We start from the raw sequence: 24,100 nt of genomic DNA, 5'->3' as shown, positions 1-24,100 counted from the left end.
ACAGGGGCTATTGGGTGGCAGGTGTGGGCGATGATGCCCGTGGTTTCCAGAATGGAAAAAGGACTGATGGTCTTTGTAGGCTGCAGTGGCAGCGGAGAGGCTGAGTGCTGCTTGGTGAAGGAATTAGAAAGGTCGGCCGCTGTTTTGCGATGGAAGACAGCGAGAGAGCTCCTAAGGGTCGTCAGAAGAGACGAGAGGCTCGCAGAGCGGACGATTAAAGCCACTTGCCTGGCTGACTCTGTGGCTGACCACCACAGAGTCAGCCAGGAAGAGGCAGAGCAATCACAGCCCCTCCCAAGACGACCCATCCCAGGAAGAGGGTATCCTCACTCCCCCAAGCACACACACACACAGACACACACACAAACAGACACAACCCCCCCCCCCCCCACACGCCACAGTCAAACACACACACACACATCCACCACACACACACACACAGACACACACACACACACGCGCGCCCAGGTAGGCCTTCCTCTGAGCTGTGATGGTGAGTGGTGCTGCTGATTGAAGAGCCGTCTCCTGCTCCTCTGTCTCCTGGGGGGGGGGGGGGGAGACTGTCTCCTGCTCCTCTGTCTCCTGGGGGGGGGGGGGGGACACTGTCTCCTGCTCTGTCTCCTGGGGGGGGGGGAGACTGTCTCCTGCTCCTCTGTCTCCTGGGGGGGGGGGGACACACTGTCTCCTGCTCTGTCTCCTGGGGGGGGGGGAGACTGTCTCCTGCTCCTCTGTCTCCTGGGGGGGGGACACACTGTCTCCTGCTCCTCTGTCTCCTGGGGGGGGGGACACACTGTCTCCTGCTCTGTCTCCTGGGGGGGGGGGAGACTGTCTCCTGCTCCTCTGTCTCCTGGGGGGGGGGGACACACTGTCTCCTGCTCTGTCTCCTGGGGGGGGGGGAGACTGTCTCCTGCTCCTCTGTCTCCTGGGGGGGGGACACACTGTCTCCTGCTCCTCTGTCTCCTGGGGGGGGGGAGACTGTCTCCCTGCTCCTCTGTCTCCTGGGGGGGGGACACACTGTCTCCTGCTCCTCTGTCTCCTGGGGGGGGACACACACTGTCTCCTGCTCCTCTGTCTCCTGGGGGGGGGGAGACTGTCTCCTGCTCCTCTGTCTCCTGGGGGGGGGACACTGTCTCCTGCTCCTCTGTCTCCTGGGGGGGGGGGACACTGTCTCCTGCTCCTCTGTCTCCTGGGGGGGGGGGACACTGTCTCCTGCTCCTCTGTCTCCTGGGGGGGGACACTGTCTCCTGCTCCTCTGTCTCCTGGGGGGGGGACACACTGTCTCCTGCTCCTCTGTCTCCTGGGGGGGGGAGGACTGTCTCCTGCTCCTCTGTCTCCTGGGGGGGGGGACACTGTCTCCTGCTCCTCTGTCTCCTGGGGGGGGGGGACACTGTCTCCTGCTCCTCTGTCTCCTGGGGGGGGACACTGTCTCCTGCTCCTCTATCTCCTGGGGGGGGGGGGGGCACTGTCTCCTGCTCCTCTGTCTCCTGGGGGGGGAGACACTGTCTCCTGCTCCTCTGTCTCCTGGGGGGGGGGGGACACTGTCTCCTGCTCCTCTGTCTCCTGGGGGGGGGGGGGGCACTGTCTCCTGCTCCTCTGTCTCCTGGGGGGGGAGACACTGTCTCCTGCTCCTCTGTCTCCTGGGGGGGGACACTGTCACAGCCGTGAGGGGTGAGGGTGGGCTGGTGAGAGTCAGCATGATAAACATGATGCTCCTCTACAGGGAAAACACATAAAAGTACATACCTGCAAATACCTGGTTGGTCACTGTAAGTCACATGTACAAGTACCGTCAACAAACACGCAAATACACGGACGGACGTTGATAAACACAGACACGCGCACACACACACACTGTGTGTTCTCTAGTGAGAGAGTGATCAGTCCCATAGAGAAGGCAAAAAACACCTCCCACTCACGTCTCCAAATACCTGGTGCCATGACAACCAACTGGCTGCTTCCACGACAATGAGATTGCAGTTGAAAATGTCAGCCCCCGCACCCCCCCCCCCTCCCTCCCTCCCTCGCCCCTCCCAGCTTACAACCCTTGCCCCTACCAGAGAAACACTACAAGACCCCCAGACTCATCCTCACCATCATCCTCACCATCATCATTATACACCATCATCATTATATACCCATGCATTCCCACCCCGCCCCCCGCCCCACCCCCCCCAGAGCCCTTACCCAGCCACCCCCCCAGAGCCCTTACCCACCCATCCCCCCCAGAGCCCTTACCCAGCCATCCCCCCCCAGAGCCCTTACCCACCCATCCCCCCCAGAGCCCTTACCCACCCATCCCCCCCAGAGCCCTTACCCACCCATCCCCCCAGAGCCCTTACCCAGCCACCCCCCCAGAGCCCTTACCCACCCATCCCCCCCAGAGCCCTTACCCAGCCATCCCCCCCCAGAGCCCTTACCCACCCATCCCCCCCAGAGCCCTTACCCACCCATCCCCCCCCAGAGCCCTTACCCACCCATCCCCCCCAGAGCCCTTACCCAGCCACCCCCCCCCAGAGCCCTTACCCAGCCACCCCCCCAGAGCCCTTACCCACCCATCCCCCCCAGAGCCTTACCCACCCATCCCCCCCAGAGCCCTTACCCAGCCACCCCCCCCAGAGCCCTTACCCAGCCATCCCCCCAGAGCCCTTACCCAGCCATCCCCCCCAGAGCCCTTACCCACCCATCCCCCCCAGAGCCCTTACCCAGCCATCCCCCCCCAGAGCCCATACCCACCCATCCCCCCCAGAGCCCTTACCCACCCATCCCCCCCAGAGCCCATACCCACCCATCCCCCCCAGAGCCCTTACCCAGCCATCCCCCCAGAGCCCTTACCCAGCCATCCCCCCCCAGAGCCCTTACCCACCCATCCCCCCCAGAGCCCTTACCCACCCATCCCCCCCCAGAGCCCTTACCCACCCATCCCCCCCCAGAGCCCTTACCCACCCATCCCCCCCAGAGCCCATACCCAGCCATCCCCCCCAGAGCCCTTACCCACCCATCCCCCCAGAGCCCATACCCACCCATCCCCCCAGAGCCCTTACCCAGCCATCCCCCCCAGAGCCCTTACCCAGCCATCCCCCCCAGAGCCCATACCCACCCATCCCCCCCAGAGCCCATACCCACCCATCCCCCCCAGAGCCCATACCCACCCATCCCCCCCAGAGCCCATACCCACCCATCCCCCCCAGAGCCCATACCCACCCATCCCCCCCAGAGCCCTTACCCACCCATCCCCCCCCAGAGCGCCATACCCACCCATCCCCCCAGAGCCCTTACCCAGCCATCCCCCCCAGAGCCCTTACCCACCCATCCCCCCAGAGCCCTTACCCAGCCATCCGGCCCCAGAGTTGGGCACACACATGTCCGTCTCGGCGCTGGGCAAGCACAAAGCCCACGACGAACACCTCCACGCCGTCGACATGAGGGCCAGGCCCAGCACCAGGAACAGCTGCCACTGGAACCTCCCGTGACCGCACTCCTGCATGATGAGCTCGTACTGCTGGGCCAGCTCCTCCTCGTCCGCCCTCCTCTCCTCCTCCAGCTCCTTCAGGCCGTCCGGATGACCCAGAGCCACCTTCCCGTCGGCGGGCTTCCCGTCGCCACCGCGCGCCGGCACCCCCTGGTACTCGCCCTCGTAGATCTCGTCCTCGTCGTCGTGGCCTTCTGTGGCATCGCTCGAGGCCCCTTCGTCGTCGTCGGCGACGGTGGCGCCGCGGTCCCTCGTCATCGTCCTCGTTCTCGAAGCGGTTGTAGTGGCGTTGGGAGGAGTATTCGTCCGCGGCGCGGTCCACCGCCTTGCCCACCTTCTTGGCGGCGTGGCGCTTGGCCTCCTTGGCGATGTCCTTGGCGCCTTTGACCAGAGACGTCCTGTTGCCGTAGCCGTCGTCCATCTTGTTTTTTCGACCGCACCGAGGGGTTGTTCAGCGTTTTCAGCGAGTCTCTGTCCTACAAGCGCGGCCAGCCGCATTTGGAGATGGACACTGCCCAAGGGGTCGGAATGAACGGTGAACTTGGAGAGCTACAGGAGGTCAGAGGTCAGATTTGACCCGGGGCGGCCAGCTGGAGTGCTGAAAAAGTAAAGGGATTGAGGTTAGTTGCAGTACACATGGTATATACAGTATATACACTGAAGTATATACATGTTTACATATACATGTTTACGTGAAGATTCAGGCCATGTCTTTGTTTCTTCTGAGACTGGAATATTCCATCGGTAACCTTGACTACATCATCTTAAATGAACGGAGCTGTTTTTTCCATCTTGTTGTTACTGTGCTGCCTTGAACAGGTTTCCTCTACTGTGTATTGAGCGTGTGTGCGTGTGTGTTTACATGTGTGCGTGTATATGTGTGCATGTGTGTGCATGTGCCTGGCTTCCAGGGACTGGGGTCATGTCCCGCGCCGAGGCCTGACTGTCTGACAGGGACACTGGGAGGAGAGGAGAGGCCCCTCAGAGGAGCTGTCAGCCTCCAGCCTCACCAGCCCTCCTGCCACATCGCTGCCACACATCAGTCAGCCTCCACCACCAGCCTCTCCCCCGGAGGCCTGGGTCAGGGTAGGGGGCTGGGGGACTGGGGGGAGGGGGGGGGGCACAAGCCTCACACAACCACCACACAACTACCACACAACCCCTTTCACAACCGCCAAACAACCGCCACACAACTACCACACAACGATTCAAATAACATGCCAGTGATGTCTGTTCTGATTGGACAGCGACACCGGCTGTACAGTCGGTTCATCTCTCCACCCGCCGTCTCCTAACTTCCGTGTCCCAGCGGAGGAGTGTGTCGTCAGGGCAGCCGAGAGGCAGGGAGTGTGGAGTCAGGGCGGCCGAGGCAGGGAGCGTGGAGTCAGGGCGGCCGAGGCAGGGTCACTGCCCTCGCTAGACGCTGGCAGGTTGATGCATGGTGTTTTCTGTTGGTGCTCTCGCGGAGGAGATAAAACAGAAGGATGGACATGTCAGGCTGGCACAAGCACCGCCACTCCATACAAAGGCAAGCCTAGCCGGCAGGGAGAGATTGGTGCAATGCAGCAGTGAAATGTAGAGGAGAACGCCGTCCAGAGGAACGTTTATCGTCAGGGGGAGTTGTCGTGGGGATGTGCGTGAGGTGTCGTGGGGACAGCTACCGTGCGCGTCACACGTGCACACGTATTCAAACATGTTTGTGGTGAATGTCTCATCGCGGTTTATTTGTCCTCCGGTTTTTCCCGTCTGACTGGGAGAAAACCACACACTTCCTGTTTATCAGCCCCATCTCAATGAAGTCGCCATCTCTGAATGTCCTTTTCTCTTTGGAAACTTCGCCTAAACTCAATTACAGAGATGCAGTTTCCTGTCCGGCAAGCCTGACTTCAGAGCGAGTGGGTCAGGCTGGGTGATTAGCCTTTGGATAAGCTCTGACAGGGTGGGAGAGATGAGAATACCTAATCAAGCTTTAAGCTTTGGGGAACTTTTATTTTGAAGGGAAGGACTCTTCTTTGGAATGTCAGTTCAAAGCCGACTGAAAACAACGTTCATTCTAGAATTCACGACAGAGCAACAAGTCCATGTGGGTCTCTCACCATGATCAACAAGCGCTCTGCTCTAGCCTTTTTTACGTCCTTCTTCTAGACTTTTCCAACACGTAAATCTAGGATCTCTTTTCTCCCTCCCTCCACCTCACTCTTCACGGTTCATAAAATGGCGCAGGCTTCAAAGCGTTCTTCTGAAAGGCAGTTGGGCACTTTAAAGGCCTTTCTTTCTTGTTGACATTTCATTATTCATGATAGGCCTGTCCATCCATTTCCTACATGGGGTAAATATGCTAATGGTCATTAACGCTGGCATTTATATGTCTCTGTGCACCAGGTGCCAGAGAGATAAGACAGTCATGAGGAAACAGCCCATGCAGCGATGCTACATGTACATCTAAATATGAACACACACACACACACCAACCAACCATACACACACATTTCTACCAATCACACACTTACCCACCACAAAAACAAACACACGCACACATACACAAACTGAACACACACACGTACACATACACAGACAGACACACACACACACACACACACACACACAATGCTGAATCTTCTACCAGCAGCCATCAAACTGCCTCACCGAGCCACCCGGCCCCCCCAAGAATGTGTGTACAGTGATTGGGGTTAATATAACAAGTAGCCTTATGATGTGTTTTAAGCAATCAGCAAAATTCCTGCTGGTTCTGAATCAGCTGCCTGCTGGCAGAGAGGGAATTATTTCCTCCCAGTTGTGCTGTCATGGCCCGTCGACACCGTCCAGCCACCTTCATTAATCACACACACCACACAGACACACACACCACACAGACACACACACCACACACACACACACCACACACAAAAAGACACCACACACGGACAACACACACCACACAGACACACACACCACACACACCACACACAAAAAGACACCACACACGGACAACACACACCACACACACACACACCACACACAAAAAGACACCACACACAGACAACACACACCACACACACACACCCACCCACACCCACACACACACACACATGAATATACACCACACACCTTGCCAGGCGACAAGCACATTTGGCAGAGGGACGTTCTGTGCCATTCTGCTCAAACAAAGAACAGCACAGTAATCTAAACCGATATAAAAGCTTTATAGCGATCAGACCAGGCATAAAGTGTCCTCTAATAGCCGTAATTTGCCTATGAGCTGGAAAAGACTATTTCAAAATCTTCATTATAGACTGTTAGGAAGTCAAGTTTATACTCACAAACACCCACACCCACACACACACACACCCACACACACCCACACACCCACACACACACACCCACAAACACCCCCACACACACACACACACACCCCAGCTGCCTAGCTGCGTGCTGTAATGTGATGATGGATGGAGGTCTGGGCTGACTGGCTGCTGGGACCAGGCCAACAGGTGCAGGGTGCCACCAGGACACACACACAGGTCTGAGACAGGTGTGTGTGTATATGTGCGTGAGTGTGAGCGCGTGTGTGTGTGTATATGTGCATGTGGGTGAGTGTGAGCGTGTGTGTGTGAATTTGTGTGAATGTGTGTGCATGAATGTGTGTGTGTGGGTGTATGTGTGTGTGTGTGTGTGTGTGTGTCGGAGGTCCAGTAGAAGGCCACCAAACCATCCTGCAGCCCCTCTCCTCCACCAAACCATCCTGCAGCCCCTCTCTTCAACCAAACCGAATGATGGAAAACACTTATGTTTCCTCATGCTGTTCTGGTTGTTAGGTTCTGCCACTGAGAAAGTGAAGCCTGGTTGCTCAAGGTGCCACTGGAAGGGAGCCATCCAGACATATTCAGTGACCTCTCTGTGATACTGGTGAGCTTCAAATGTGTGTGTGTGTGTGGATCGCGTGGTTCATGACCTCTCTCTGTAGGGAGGGGCTATTCTGGTTCCACTCCAGCGCTCCACTGACAGCTCGTGACATCATGAGGCAAGGCTCTGGTGTTGTGTGGTGTGGGTGAGTTCGTGAAGAAGCATTCTAGATCATTCTTTTTAACGAGTCTTAACCAAGACAATGGATCACAGCAACTTGCCACTAGTGGCTGTTTATTGTCTAATAGACTGAGTTCAGTCGGTGAAATGTTCACATATGCTCACCTACAGCCTGAGTTGCAAGTGATTTGATGTAAATATATTCCTCGCAAATGGCGATATTGTACAATTTAAAGAATGACAACTGGATGTGCATTTGCATTCACATCCCTCCTTCTCCTCCTCTCCATCCCCTCCCCCAGCCGCCAACCCCCCCCCCCCCCGCCCCCCCACCACCACCACCTTCACCCCCCCCCCACCCTCACCCCCCTTCCTATTCACCCCGGGTTCCCCCACTACCCCTCCGTCTGAGAGCGCGACGGCTATAGAAGGAGCATCAATCACAGGTTGGGATTTTGACGCAAACTGCATCCTGTAATGAGATTTCGGGCTGTCCTGACGTTGTGCTCGGAGATCAATCCCTCTCGTCCGTAAACAGGCAGCCAGGCAATAACTCAGTAAGCGCTATCGAACACAGCCCAGTTTAATGGATGGATCCATTCTCCGTGTGTATGTTGCTGCAGTATATTGCTGCGTTTGTGTGAGTGTAACCTGTAGCGAAAGGAGTGCGGTTGCCAACAACGGGTTGGGGAGTGATGTAAGTGGCTATGTGATACCGACTACAAATGGACAATCACATCTGAGTGTGGCGTGGAGATTATTGACAGATCTAACGGCTGAAGGAGTATCAGTTCCGCAATCAATTCTTGTGAAATAATTAAATATTCCGTCAAAACGTGTTTCATAAAACATTGAAATCGAGTGTGGCTTTCAGAAGATTGCGTTGATTTTGCCAATAGACTTAGACACTTATTTAAGCATATTTCAGGAATCAATACTGAAGTTTAATTCGTGGCATAGTGTGCTCTAAAGTGACGGATGTGTCAGCGAGTCAGGACTCGTCAACAGTGGACATAAGTTAGCTGTTCAGAGCCCGGTGGGCTCAAGGCCAGTTGTAAGTTTTCAATCGTGAGTCGTGACACCCCGTCAAGAAACTTTGACTTACGCATGTTAGCGCAACTATATATGGCGTTATATGCACATTTGGAAGTAAACCCTTAGAGTTCATACGTAGTTTGGTAACATTTAGCTCATAACAAACCGATGTCAAATTTAGCAGAAACAACAGAAAACTAAAGGTTCCACGGTGCTGGCCAAGCAGATATATATTTTGTGTTAAATATAGAAACTACTCACCGTCTACAGAAGATGGTTGTGATGGTTGCATTTAGACATCGCAGGGAGTCCGCTGTGAGCCGTTCTTGAAAATGTTTGGAGGTTTCCCTCGCGACACAGGAACTGAGTTTGTGGCCGCCTAACGAGCTTTCTGTCTTCTTCTTCTTCTTCTTTTCTATTCACGATGCAGCGGTGCCTCTGCAGCAGTCCAAGAAAGCACAGTGGCGGAGGGGGAATTTCTAAGAGAGAGAGAGAAAGAGAGAGGTAGAAAGAGAGAGAGGTAGAAAGAGAGAGAGAGAGAGGTAGAAAGAGAGAGAGAGAGAGAGAGAGAGAGAGAGAGAGAGAGAGAGAGAGAGAGAGAGAGAGAGAGAGAGAGAGAGAGAGAAAGAGAGAGGGGGGGGTATAAAGAGAGGGAGTGAATGGTGAGGGCATGGGAGGGGGTGAAGGGGGAAATTGAATCAATAATTGAATCCTATGAATTGGAGTGGGCAGCAGTTCCGTATAATGAAAACACAACTCATATACAACGAAGTACTACAAATACCTTCAAAGACAACATCACGAAGAACGTAAGGGGATAAAGATCAATGGGCGGTTTTCATTGGGATTCGCAATGTAGCCTCGCGGCTCTCAGTTTGTTTTTGGATTCCGCTCTGTACCTTGGAGACTTAGTTGGTTGCATTGGCGGGTTACTTTTACCCAGGCTAATATGTTAATTATAAAGAAAATTCATTTGCATGGAGAAGCGGGAGATTATATAGAGGACTCATTAGTGGAGCGCACGCAGGGCGATCTGTATGTGTGAACTGTCCATGGTGCTGAATCAGAACACAAAGACTTCTGAATTGCCGGCAAATTTTTCAAAAAGCACCTCTTCTAAGATGTCAACTGTGTAATAGAATATTCCTTCCTTATTGGGGCATTATTCAACAAGTGGGTATACCTCACAGTCCTTGGCAAGCATTATGCTTTCAAATAAAGAATACAAATAAATGATTTTAAATGTGAGGTGAGATCTATGGCTTGAGTGTGTGTTTGTGTGCTGCTTATATCTCCAGAGAGAGAGAGAGAGAGAGAGAAAGAGAGAAAGGTGAGACAGATAGAGAGTGGGAGAGAAAGAGGGAGAGAAAGAGAGAAAGAGTGAAAGAAAAGGGAGAGGGGAGAGAGAGGGGAGAGAGAGAGTCGGAGGGACGGAGAGAGAGAAAGCACCGAGGCAGCCATGTTGAATTAAACACTGTAGGTTTTATGGCTGAAGGAGGTCCCTGGAGATGCTTCGGAGCCGAACCCCCTTCCCCAAAAAGCCTTCCTATTCCGCTTGGCCAGAGAGGGGCCATTATAAACTCCAGTGCACGAGTTTCTCCCTCCTCTCCTCCGCTCGCGGAAATAACCATTAGGAGAAAAAATCTCAAACAGGGAGGAAGGAAGCTTGGAAAGCCCTTTTCTTTTTTCGAGGCTCAAATAAAAATGCTAATATCTTCTGCCTTTATACCCACCAGCTGCTGTTTCATTTGAGGACTGAAATGAATTCACACGTGCGTGCTCACAGGCACACGCACACGCACGCACAAACACTCCGAGTTTTCGATCACTTTCACTGATTGCTCCGTCATTAAAGGAACATGAGGTTTTGTAACTTCTCCACCACATGCACCAGGCTCAGAGCATCTGGTAGGGTTCGGTCTGCGTCTGAATGCAGAGAGTCAGTTGGCTGAGCGGTTAGGGAAGCGGGCTAGTAATCAGAAGGTTGCCAGTTCGATTCCCGGCCGTGCCAGATGACATTGTGTCCTTGGGCAAGGCACTTCACCCTACTTGCCTCGGGGAGAATGTCCCTGTACTTACTGTAAGTCGCTCTGGATAAGAGCGTCTGCTAAATGACTAAATGTAAATGTCTTCAGAAAGGAAAACTCTGCCCCTTTTGGATTTGAACAACTTCCTCATCACCCATGATCCTTCAACATGCGCCTTCTCTCTCAGTCTCTCTCTCTCTCCTCTGCCACAGTATCCTTCGCATCCACGTTCCGGTGAGTGCACAAGTGCACACGGAGTACAGACCGTGCCACCAGACAGACGGACCACAGAGATCGTGACGACGGGAGGAGGAGAGAAAGAGGGGGAGAACGGAGAGATGAAGAAAGAGTGCAGGCGAGTTGCGTATACTGTGGCGCACAGAATGACACAGGGCCTCGGGGCGGCAAGCTGAGCTGCTCCATTATCGGCTGAATCCATCTCCCTATGTGTGTGTGTGTGTGTACCTCCCTGCATGCGGTACACACACACACGCACACAGACATTTTTGTTTCCGTTCCTGTCTTTTGTTCTCTTCATAACTTGGCATGCTTGACATTTATAAACTTTCTCTCTCACCCCTCCCCGGGGCAGCATATTTAGGTGCAAACTGTCTCAGCAGTTTAGGGGGAAGTGTGATATGGAGTTTAATTGATTTCTAATTACACGGTATGGTGGGCGCATAATTTCATGCAAATAGGCGTAAAAACAAAGGGGGTTGTTAACAAGAACCGCTTTAGAATGCATCACTTTGTTCCTCCCTAATTATATACTCCTCTCGCCACTCTATACTCCACACATGTGTGTGTGTGTGTGCGTGTGTGTGTGTGTGTGTGCGAGAGAGAGAGAGACAGAGGGAGTAAGATGTGAACCCATGGAGTAGACCAGTTGAGACTGGACATCATTTATAGGAGCCTCTCTGTCATTAAGTTGGATTGTGATAAAGAGTCTGCCTACACACACACACACACACACACACACACACACACAGAGGGAGAAGTCCTGTTTATGGAAAGTGAGTGGGACTTAATTACACATTGCAATCACCCATTGTATCTCCAGCCCACCACACGTTTACACAATCACAACACATAATAAACTCCTAAAACACACACACACACAAAAACGAAACTTGAATTCAGCGGTTCCTCCTAGAACTCTCCAGTATTCATACGTCATCCAGAATACGGACAAGGACTGATCCGTCGTTCTGCTGGTCTTCAGTGCCCCGGTCAGACCAGAGGACAGAAGCCTCCGAGGACTGAACCATTGCTATGCTGCTTTACGTAGCGAGACCCAACAGCACTCTGGGATATCTGGGGAGGTCACGGCAAGGTTAATTACATCTCTTAACACAAAGAGGTGAAGGGTCGCAGAGGAGTAGAGTGCATGGAAGAGGAGGTGGGGGAGGAGGAGGGGAGCGTAAAAAGGGAAAGGCGTTACCAGCCTGGGAAGAGGAGAGGATGTGACAGGAAGGAGGAAGAGAAGAAGAAGAAGAAAGAGAAGAAGAAAGAGAAGAAGAAAGAGAAGAAAGAGAAGAAAGAGAAGGAGGAAGAGAAGAAGAAAGAGAAGAAGAAAGAGAAGGAGAAAGAGAAGAACAAAGAGAAGAAGAAAGAGAAGAAGAAAGAGAAGGAGAAAGAGAAGAAGAAAGAGAAGAAGAAAGAGAAGGAGAAAGAGAAGAAGAAAGAGAAGGAGAAAGAGAAGAAGAAAGAGAAGAAGAAAGAGAGGGTGACAGAGCTAGACTAGAAGGAGGACTGGAGACGGGAACCAGCCCTGGCAGCAGCGGGGAGGTGCAGTCCAAGCCGACATGAGATCATGTAGCATGTACAGCATAAATACAGTACGTATGTGTGTAAGAAGTACGTACAAATGCACGTTTCACCAAATGAAATTAAATGCATTTTTTAGTTCCATTGAGAACAAAGAGCATGGTCTGATTCAGCCAAGCCAGGGATCTTTTGCGTCGTCGCCTTTTAGAACTGCGAGAGGAGAGGATACTTTGGTCCAGGAGTCTTTTGCAAATGTCAAAATGTCAAGCTGCCCCCCCCCCTCCCGGGTTTGCCAAGAGACAGAATGACGCAGGTACTGCTCCGTAAACAAAGACGATGAGAGCTGGAGATTCATTTTAAGGACACAGTGTAGAAGTCTGTGTCAGGTGGCTGAGCGGTTACGGAATCAGTTCGGGCTAGTAATCAGAAGGTTGCCAGTTCGATTCCCGGCCGTGCCAAATGACGTTGTGTCCTTGGGCAAGGCACTTCACCCTACTTGCCTCGGGGGGAACGTCCCTGTACTTACTGTAAGTCGCTCTGGATAAGAGCATCTGCTAAATGACTAAATGTAAATGTAAGTCTGAGCCCATTCAAATATATCTTGTCATGACATTTGGGATGCCACCTGAATGGGACACAGAGAAATTTCATGCATTTTCCATGCATTTCGTTTCATACTGCGAATGCTCCTGCGAAGTGTTAGGGCCTGTAGACATTACTCTCACAAACACATGACACAGAGCCTCTGGTATACCTTCACATTGAATGCGATGTTGAATAGCTGAAAAGCTACTCTGTGAACAGTGAAAAGACCATCCCTTCCCAAGACACAAGCCTGGTGATGCTCACAAACACCCCCAAAGGGCTCGACCCCCCCCCCCCCTCTCTCTCTCTCTCTCCCTCTCTCTCTCTCTCTCTCTCTCTCTCTCTCTCTCTCTCTCGCTCGCTCTCTCTCTCTCTCTCTCTCTCCCTCCCTCTTCTTGTCTTCTTTCTCCCCAGAGCTATCCTCTCCCATACAACACCATCAAATAGAGAACAGGAAGTGCGTGTGTGTTCGTGCACGCTCGTGTGTGTGTGTGTGATCCACCACAGGCTGTACAATTTTCCTCTATGAACTCAAGGATCCACACAAGGCACTTAGTTTTCTGAGTGACCCGCAGTAATAAAAAACGCTGTCACAATCTATGTGTTTGAGTGTGTATTTCGGTGTGTGTGTGAGAGAGTGAGTGACATCCTCAGGGCTGTTTACCGTGTGTGTGTGTGTGTGTGTGTGTGTGTGGGTGTATAGTTTCTGCCGGTGTCCTGCACAGACGTGACTGAATATCGTCATGTCAGATATAATGCAATGAGGCAAGAGTGGGCGGAAAAAGCTAGTACACATCAATCATGGTGGTGCGTGTTCACATTAGATTAACTCACTTGACCTGTGGGCTCCAGGCTGCATGTGGGGCAGCCACACAGGCACCTGGCTGCTGTACTGGGTACCTCAGACAACATCCATTCAGGACCAGCCTGTTGTACCCTGCCCTGATCTGTTGAAGGGTGCCCAGACTGCCCACGAAGCATATTCAGTGTTTGTAACTCTCACACACATGTTCTTTTACTAAATGGAGTCCTTTGTGTTTTCTCGGTGTGTGCTAGCGCTTGCTATGAGCTGTTGAGGAGGCAGATACTGAAATCCGTGGCACACACACGCACACACACACACACTATAAGAGGTGGATGTCTGTGATGTCCCATCATCGACTCATCTTTCATTAGACGGCTGCTTAATAGATGGATAGTGACAGTGACGTTAATTGCTTCTCTTCCTCTCTTCGTTCGGCCGAGGTGGGAGACAGGAAGGGAGAGAGGGAGAGGGAGGGAGAGGGGGAGAGAGGGAGGGAGAGAGGGAGAGGGGGAGAGAGGGAGAGGGGGAGAGAGAGAGAGGGAGAGAGGTAGAGAGGGAGACAGGAAGGGAGAGAGGGAGAGAGGGACATGGGGGTTGCCGTAGCAGAGAAGAGAGCAGTGACTGTAGCCTGGATATAGCGTTTGTATACAGTATCTGCTGATGTTCCATGCACCATCTAAGAGTTCAGGAATAAACCCAGTCAGGCAGGAAGACGTTTAACAGACGCAGCGGCGGCAGAATCAGCAGTGGGTGCACTGTTCTGGCACACATGCTAAACAGTTGACGATCATGTGCACTTTGGGGTCACGTTGCCAGGGAGACGGAGTGAGCCGTCACCGTGAGAATAAGTGGAGTTCATTCAGACCAAAAGTGAGTCACCTGAGTTTACAATGAGGCACCCTGGTAATGAGCATTAAAAATCACTGACCTAAGGAATTCATTAGGAATAAAAGGGTATATATATCAAATATTAGATTAGATTTGAATCATCTTGGGAATCCAAGATGGCGGCATGTGCACAACTCGAGGCATTCCAATATATATTCCAGTAAACATTTCACTTTACATTCCACCATACTGCATATTCCACCATATAGTCAATGATCCTGAAGTACAAGTCTGAAATACCCAGCCTATCACGTTCTGCAGAGGAACCGCACAGCTGAAATGTGAATATTTATCATTTCAGTGGTGTCGTTCCCCAGCCCAACCTCGTCAAGAGGTCCATGAATCTGACCGCAGACAGAACGCCACGAGACCCCCCCCCCGGTCCCCCAGCACGTCTGTCTCCCTCACAGATGTAATTGGACCTGCTTGGTCTCTGACGACCCGCCATGAATCCCCCGCTGATGTCATTCACGGGACATTGTTCCCAGTCGCAAGGAGCCGTAATGGATCCGCAGCCGGCCGCTCCGGGCTTCTAGTCGCTCTCTCTGTCTCCCTGACAGGCCTCCGCCTAATGAAACTGGACAGCGGGCTGGGATCCCGGCCAGGCGCAGGTGAACGCAGGCGTTCACGCCGGGAGGGAGGACGGTCAGAGCGGAACATCCATGTCCAGAACTCTGCCCTCGCTTGAGAATAAGGGAGATGTCGTTTACGGAACTAACGCTCACTAGGATTCAGTCCATTCGAAAGCTAGACAACCGCACTTGCATGATAGTGTATAGTTAGAGAGAATGTTTCTCCCTTTTTTTCTCTCTCTGAGTTTTCCTGGGAGTTTTTCCTTGTCTTTCTTGAGGGTTTAGGTTGGTTGAGGGGCAGTGCCATGGGCATATGTGAAGCCCTCTGTGACACTGCTTGTAAAACAAGGGCTGTGCAACCAAAATTTGATTTGATACTGCATCAAAAAGGGTCTCATTTGTTCTTGCACAGAATGGTCCTGCGTCAGAAGTAGAACACACTGGCCTGACTCAGAAAGGTTAAGAACACATGAGGTTGAAATATGGACTAATCTGAAAGAATCTGTATGAGGTATTGACTATTCCTCCCAGCCACCCTCTTCCTGATTTACTGAGTGGAGGGTCATGGGGGCGGAGATGGACTGGTGGGAGGGGCAGGGGGGGGGGGAGGGGGAGCTAGTCGTAAGGCAGAGACTTGGTGATGGAGGGGTGGAGAGTCTGAGGGCAGGAACCACAGAGATGTAGAATATGAATCTGTCCAGAGAAGGGAGGGGGAACTGGAGCATACTCTGTCATCCATATGTTTTATTGTGCTGTTAGCAACCTCCCTCTCCAGTCACAGTGTGTGTGTGTGTGTGTGTGTGTGTGTGTGTGTGTGTGTGTGTGTGTGTGTGCATGTGTGTGTGTGTGTGCGTGTGTGTGTGCATTCCAAAGGTGGGGCACCTGTGGAGTACAGATTGCTCTTGAGGAAAGTGGTGGTGGCCTGAATGACATGCCCGTCCGTTGAGCAGAAAGCCAGCGAGGAGAGAGAGAGAGAAGAACACAATCAGCAGCCAGGCTTCCATCGTCATTACTCATGTCATCCATCTGGCTGGACAGTGTCACTGTCAGCCTGCCCCTTTCCCTGTCACCGTGACACGGGACATCCATCCACTTTACCTCAAACCATGCAATCTCCCGAAGATGCTTCTGTGACCACAATAATGTCCGTCATTACAATCATCATCATCATCAGTGAAATGATGCGCTCTGTAAAGGGCACAGGGGAACACGTCGCTCCAGACCTCTCCCGGTGGAGGAGACGAACACCGAGGAGATGGTCGCCATCCTCCTGTGACACAACAAGAAGAGGTCGTAGACATTAGTGACATTCAGAAGAACGTAATGACAGAGATAATGTTAACAGTTTCGCTGTCCAATCGGGGATAAGAAAGGAGGTTGCCAAGGAGATGTCTTCCTGTGTCTTATTAAGTCATTTAGCAGACGCTCTTATCCAGAGCGACTTACAGTAAGTACACGAGAGGAGAGGAGAGGAGAGGAGAGGGGAGGGGAGGGGACGAGAGGAGAGGAGAGGGGAGGAGAGGAGAGGGGAGGGGAGGGGAGAGGATAGAGGAGAAGAGGATGGAGAGAAGAGGAGAGGAGTGGAGAGGAGAGGAGAGAAGAGGAGGGTGTGGGGGCAGCACGACTGATTCTGCACAAGGCGGGGGGGGGGGGGGAGGAAGAAAGGAGCTAGCTCAGCAGTGTTGAACCCGGGGGAGGATTCTCCCTCCCACTCCGCTCACGACTCACAGCGCCAGAACGCATCACATGACTCAGTGTCCAAGCCCCTCTCGCTACGACAGGGATTTCCTTGGATGGTGAGTCCCAGTGCTCTGTAACAGCTGGCAGCTTCCCTCCCTGTGGACTGATAAGGAAGATGGACAAGTCAAAGTTCATTACTAAAGATACGTTTTAGAGCATTTCTGTTTTATTGGGACAATGACAGTGTTGGGTGGGTACAGGATATTATTTTCCCCACAGATGAACATCAGAAGCCCACACCCTCACACACGTCCACTGGAAAGGGCGTGGGATTGGGGAAGGTCTCCCTCCCTTTCCCCAAAGATTTCGCTAATCAACACGGCTCCAGTGCTGGTACCCTCCCTGAAAGAATCCCAAACGCTATATTCTTGCTTGACGAAGCTGAACTCAGAGAGCGGGCCTTCAACACAAAGTCGTTTGTTTTTTCTTTCACACTCTGAACTCGGTGGACGTGCACCAAATCTTCCAAAGGCCGTGTTAGTCAGGTCTTCTGAAGAGAGCCTTGCTGCAGAGTGACAGAGGACTGGAACCACTCCCACGAACAAGCGCTGGGAGGAGAGCGGCCGCCGGCAAACACAGCCGTGACAAATCCCCACGTCGGGCCATTGTCACGAAGGATTACTCATTTAGTCACATTTTCTCTCTCTCTCACACTCTCTCTCTCTCTCTAACACAGACACACACACACGCACACACACACATAGGTGTTTTGAGCATCCAGTAAATTTAAACCATGTTTAAATTTTTTTTTTTTTCAATGAAAACAAAAGTATGGATTCTGTACCTTATCATTGTTGGTAGAGCTTAACCGACATGCTCAACAGCTCTGCGGCCTTGCAATACAGAACACAGTGCTTATTGTACCGTATGAGATCTGTCAATGTTATGTGATTGTAAGGGAGTCCAACATTTATCCTAGATAGGCGAAATCCTACTTTGGCATCTCTGTCTCTTTCTCTGGTCTCTCTCTCCGGTCTCTCTGGTCTATTTCGGTCACCAGAGCCTTCTTCACAACGACAGGAAACAACAGTCACTGTTTTCTGGGAGTAGACACGTTTGAAAACACACTCCATCAGGACCAATCAAAACTGTTCCATGGTGCCTTCTTAGATGATTACTAGCTATCATTTCGACACATTGATCTCCAAAAATGTAAAGAGCCTTGACATCTCAACAATTTGACAGGAAACATAATCATCTATTTTGAAAACGTAAAACCCTGTTATCACCTTACCGGGGGGAAATGTTCCAACAGAGGTATATTTCCATGGCAACTGAGGGAGTGGAAGCTTTTAAGGCATACTGTATAACATTTGGCATGTGAAACTGGGATGGTGGTAATGACTGCACACACACACACACACACACACACACACACAGAGCCTCTGTCATCTGTGCATCACTCAGTCACTGTGAAGCAGTTAAGTCTTGTCTCTCAGTCTCTCTCAATAATGCAGATGCTAAATTTGCATGAACTGAAATCCATGCTGGCTGTGATACTCTGTTAGAAACGAGAATAAACTGAGAATATCCTATATTCGAATCCTATTCAACTCATTTTCGAATGAGTTATTACAAAATACATTTAGGGCTGCATTCAAAATGGCTTATTCTCTTTCCATTCCTTTCCATTCCTTTTTTGTTGTGGTAGTCGAGTTCAGCAAAGGTGGTTAGCCCAGAGTTTATCCTTGGTCATTTAAGTCCTTAGATATCAGTAACTGATATGGTATGACTCAAGATTTGGCCACACAGGCAATAGAAGAGGCATCCTACGCACACACACTACACACACACACGGTCCAGAGAGTTCTCTAAATCCTTTTAAACGTTCCATGTTCTCCTCCTACAGTCTCACTCGCACTTCTCTCTTCCTGTCCTTCTGCCTTTCCCCTCTCATCCTCCTTTCCTTATCTTACTCTCCCTCTAGTTTCAAGTTGAACATTTGGTCCCAGCATTTCACTCCCCCTGGGGGGGGGGGGGGGGGGGGGGGGGGGGGGGGGATCTCATCATCACACAAACACGTCTCGGGCGCCAGGAGCTCCTTCTGTCTCCGTGGTTACGCATCGAACAGATCTGTTCCCCCGTGTGAGCGGCGTCACGTCTGCACCTGCGCGTGCTCACCTGTCGGACACGCCCCCCGCCTCCCTCACGGGCGTCGCCCCCGCCACGCCTACCATCTCCCGCTCGACCCCTCCGAGGCTTACCCGCGGCCATCTCTCTCTCTCGCAGAGATCCTCCATTAACTTTAATGGCTGTCGTCTCCCGGTGGCGGGTTATGCTAATGAGAGGGCCCTGCGGAGAGCTAGGAATATGGAGAGGGTTGGTACCACCACGCTGGTCTGGATGCTGGTCATGTATTTGCATATATATTGCAACTTTAGTGTTTGTACATTCTGGGACGGAGACAAACGTTAATTGTTTATCATAGCGGGATGTGAATAAAAGGGGGATTTTCTTTCAGCTTTCAGCTGTCTTTTTGTCGTCGCCGCCCCCCCTCCCCTCGGACATATGTGTGCATGTGTTTGTGGGTGTCTATGGCAGGGGCATAAGTTTCATGATACTACAGTATCATACTATTCAATATGTTCACCTCGGACATATGTGTGTGTGTGTGTGTGCCATTTGATGACGCACAGGAGTATTTGACAGCAAACCTATTTGACGGAAGAATGGGAAATACTGTGTGCAAGGACTAGAGAGAGGAAAAGAGAGGGAGAGAGAGAGAGGGGGGGGGAGAGAGGGAGAGAGAGAGAGAGGGGGGGGGGGAGAGGGAGAGAGAGAGAGAGAGAGAGAGAGAGAGAGAGAGAGAGAGAGAGAGAGAGAGAGAGAGAGTGGGAGGAGCAGCAGTGTAGCCTGCTGGTTGCTCCTCAGAGCTGTATCACCACTGGAAAGACTAGCAACCTTGTAACACAGGAACACACAGAACTGTTTTTTACAGTCTCACAGTGGGTGAGAATTCTTTCTTCTTCAGTCTTTACACCTCAGTTGGGTGTCTGGCAAGTCTAAACATAATGGACGCTTCAGTAACCGCAATCGTAAAACAGCGTTGATACGTGCAGTCAGTGAACAGCATTGCATCCGCATAATTGTAGTGTAGAATGAGTCCGGCAAAGGGTCTGCAATACCCATTAAACTGTAGCTTTACGACGTCCAAGTGCTTTTATTTTCCCTTGTCGAAGCAGAGAATTGGCTTGTCAAAAGGGGTGATGAAAAAGTTCATGGTGGGCACAGCATGAGAGAAAAGACTGGCTCCAAACACCCACGTTAACTGTGTTCCTCTCTGTGTCCAATGATGATCATGTTCACCAGGGTTACGGAGGGGAGAACGCGCCAACCATAAAAAAAAAAACGGTTTCTCTCTCCATCCCTTTTCCCTCGCCTCGTCATCTCGTTCCCCCGTCCCGGCCCCCTCCCCCTGGGTAGTAAAGGCCCTGCAGCATGCTCTGGTTCTGGATGAGGAGCCCCAGCAGGCTGGGAGGAAGACCGTCACAAGTGGAGTGTGTATTCCCTCAATATGGAGAGGGTTTGGATAGGGGGTGGGGGCTTTCTCAATCATGCGGATGACGATCACAATTCTGTTCCGGAGGAAAAGCGCTGAGTTGGTGCAGGCCGCCCGCCCGCCTTGGGAAGGTCAGGCCGTTCCCGAGTCCCTGACGAACGAGCCGCGATCTTGACTGACGATCGCTCACGTCACGGTCTGCTGTGTTTGGGAGGGGACTGAGAGGAGCCGAGGGCACAGACGCATAAACGCGTGGACAAAGACACACACACCGACCATATGCACGCTTAAACGTCACGCACGCAAAAGCACACACATTCCAGCTCTGTTGTTGACAGTTATTTCTTAATCATGGAAACACTTTCCGATGGCAAGGCACGGGTTTTCCCATGTTTCCCAGAGGCCTGAGGTCAGTTTGATTAAGGAAAAGGGGCTATTTTTCTACTTTTCTGCGTAGCCTGCCATCCACTGGGGGGCACCACAGTCTCTCAGACTGTTAAGAAGGAACACTATGTAAGGAGTCAGGTGGCTGAGCGGTTAGGGAATCGGGCTAGTAATCTGAAGGTTGCCAGTTCGATTCCTGGCCGTGCAAAATGACGTTGTGTCCTTGGGCAAGGCACTTCACCCTACTTGCCTCGGGGGGAATGTCCCTGTACTTACTGTAAGTCGCTCTGGATAAGAGCGTCTGCTAAATGACTAAATGTTCAATGTAAATGATCCCACAGGCCTGAGGTCAGTTTGATTAAGGAAAAGGGGCTATTTTTCTACTTTTCTGCGTAGCCTGCCATCCACTGGGGGGCACCACAGTCTCTCAGACTGTTACTAAGAAGGAACACTATACACAGTGAGAATTGGTGTTTTACTGGTTAGCTAAGGCTTTTATGTATGATGGTGCATACAGTCAGGCAATGTGTAGGAGCTCAAGTAATTCATATCAAACATTAAGTTCATAGAATAACAAGTCCATATTAATTACGTTCTACTTGTCTGTATCTACGATCTCACTCTGGTCTCCCTGGATAGAGGCGAGCTCAGCGGCCAACCTCTGCTCGCTCGCCAGGTCACCCAGACCTCGAAACCAGCGGTGTCCATGGCAACCTCCAGGTAATGGGGTTGACTGCCCTGCAGTGCCAAACTGGTGGAGCGTGCATCTCCCAATGATCATCCAGGGACAGTACAATCTGACAACCGCAATCATTCACCATCGGTTGTGACGTAGCACAGGCCTCACTGGCTAGGCTTGTTCCCTGGTGCTGTTTATCAACCCTTTGTTTTTTATCTGTCTCGGTGGATCAATGGTCAGTCAAACAGCTGGTCAGTCACCACAGGCAAGTCAGAGCAGGACATATGCCTCCACCCCACAAATACACACCGTTAAAACCCTGGAATAACATAGTCGTACTGATTTCCTGTGTTTTGTAGCTCTGAGGGATTTTTTTTTATTTTTTACTTGAAGCATTTGATAAAGTACCAGAACTTTTTCCACACTGCAATGGTGGTCATTCCTTTAACACGATTGTTGTTTTGGTGCGTTTTCTATGAATGGTACAGGAGCTGGCGTCCTCAGCGACACATTTGGATGTGTTTACTAAACATTTGCTCGAGGAACAGTTCTAGGAACTGTCACACCCCCACCTACAAACACGCACGCGCTCATTCAGGTCAGAATGGCCTGCTGATCGTGCCACTGTTTGTCCCTGTTTCCTCATCTTTACATCACGCAGTGTAGAAACACAATAGTGGTTATAAATCCTTGCCAGGTACCGCATCCACACACACCATCAGCCTTTCCAAGCTCACGCTTTCCTAAACAGCCTGCCATCTGTTTCCATTCAAACGGCTCGTTCATAAACAAACGCCGTCAACATCGTAGAGGTAAAACAACGGCGCTTGGTGTTGATGCATCGGACCTCAGAGAGCCTATAGCCTCACCGGGCTGCTGGCTCGCACCAGTGGTGTGACCAGAAGGTCAGTACAGTAGAATGACGTCTTCATACCCACAGCAGAGTAAACCCTATAATATAATATAGTAAAGTCCTCATATCAATGACATATCAATGTACATATCAATGATGAAAACCTTTTTTCAAAACCTTTTTTCGAAAATGTTTTTTCAACCTTTCAAAACGTTTTTTTCAAAAATGTAAAAACGATACTTTTTTAGGCGTTTCATATGTGTCGATGCGAGCATTTCAGATATGTGGATGTGAGTTTTCAGTACTATGGATGCGTGTGAAAATTTCACATGTGAATGTGTATGTTTCATATGTGTTTGTGTAAGAACAGTCTGAATTATTTCCTAAACGGCCCCTGATACATACATGTGCCGTACACAAACATCCCATTTGAGCTTGTCATCGAACTGTTTGGCGATTACTGACATGTAATGATGTGTAATGAGCTGGAACTGTTTGCTAGGAATGCTCGGTGTTGTTTGCAGTCACGTTGAGTGATTTGTAGTGAGCCTGAGTGTTCTAACACACAGTGGTCCCTTACAGTGCTGACACACAGTGCTTTCCAATGTGACTCTACCCTCTGAATAGCTTCTAAATGCTAATGAACACTGTCTAATGGGGGTGGGGGTGTAGGAGGTGAAGAGATTTGGCAGTAAATTCAGTCCTTAACTGACCAGTTACATAATATCCTGAAAGGGCTAACCATTGATTCTTTTTTAGGGGCCAAGACAAAAGAGTTCTATTCCTCTAATGATGTGATCTCAGATCACACAGTAAGGCTTAATCACATTCCCCCTGAAGCATACACGGTCAAAGGGTGGTAAACCACCCTTGTTGCGAGGCTTTGAGAGCTGTGGATTTTTCCAGAACCCTCAGGCTGTTGCCGAATGTTGTGACAAGGTACCAGTGTGTTGTCATGACCACATGGGCAGTGTGACAGTTGACACAGAGAACGCTGCCAAGGAAGTTGAAGGCAGGGCAGCGACTCAGTCATGGGCCTGACCCTGGGGACATGGCTAAACCCACATCATCCGTCTCTAGGAGAGCTCGCCACGGCAACCCCACTGTCATCATTCTCAGGACAGGAGGAAGAGAGATGGTGGAACAGCGGAGCGCTGATGAGAGGAGCGGCGAAAGAAACCGTGAAAGACAAGGGGAGAGAGAAAGGGAGAGAGAAAGAGAGAGAGAGAGAGAGAGAGAGAGAAGGATGGAGTGAGAGAAAGAGAGATGCCGTGAGCATGTAGACCCTGAGCAGAATCACTAGTTCTAGGATGGATGGATGATTGGATGGATGACTTGAGGGATGAGCGAGGGACGCTAAGAATCTGCGAGAAATCAAAAAGATATTTGTACAGCCCTTGTCTGATTAGGTCGATGTTCCAGGGACAAGTGGAGTATGAGCAGTTCTCTTCAAGTTCAACAGTGATTGTCTCTTTGGGAACAGTGTAAATGTATGATAGTGTGTCCACTTGTACGATGCTATAACAGAACTGTGAGTACCAGCAAAGCTGCATCACTAGCAAAGAGCAGCAGTTTTTTTAAGGAGGCTATTGGAAATCAATCTGGTGTTGCTTTGTCTTGTAATAGTCTCGCAGAACGAAGAACAAAAGGAGATTGATCCTTCGAGTTGGCAGGCTTTCAGAGAACCTTCTCGCCTTCGAAAAAACAAACCACTTCTCTCCTACTCTCTCCTCCGTGAAGTAGCAATCTGAAGACATCTTCAGACCACACTGAG

General features: G+C 51.1%; 1 pseudogene; it reads right to left on the bottom strand.

Annotated features, from left to right (window-relative positions):
- Positions 1 to 3,890, bottom strand: part of LOC136964535 (synaptic vesicle glycoprotein 2C-like) — a 12,419-nt pseudogene extending 8,529 nt beyond the window's left edge.
- Between the last annotated feature and the right edge of the window lie 20,210 nt (positions 3,891 to 24,100).

Source organism: Osmerus mordax, chromosome 20 (genome assembly GCF_038355195.1).
Source record: "Osmerus mordax isolate fOsmMor3 chromosome 20, fOsmMor3.pri, whole genome shotgun sequence".
NCBI lineage: Eukaryota > Metazoa > Chordata > Actinopteri > Osmeriformes > Osmeridae > Osmerus > Osmerus mordax.
The sequence above is the reverse complement of the archived record's forward strand: the minus strand, read 5'-3'. Positions and strand labels throughout refer to the sequence as shown.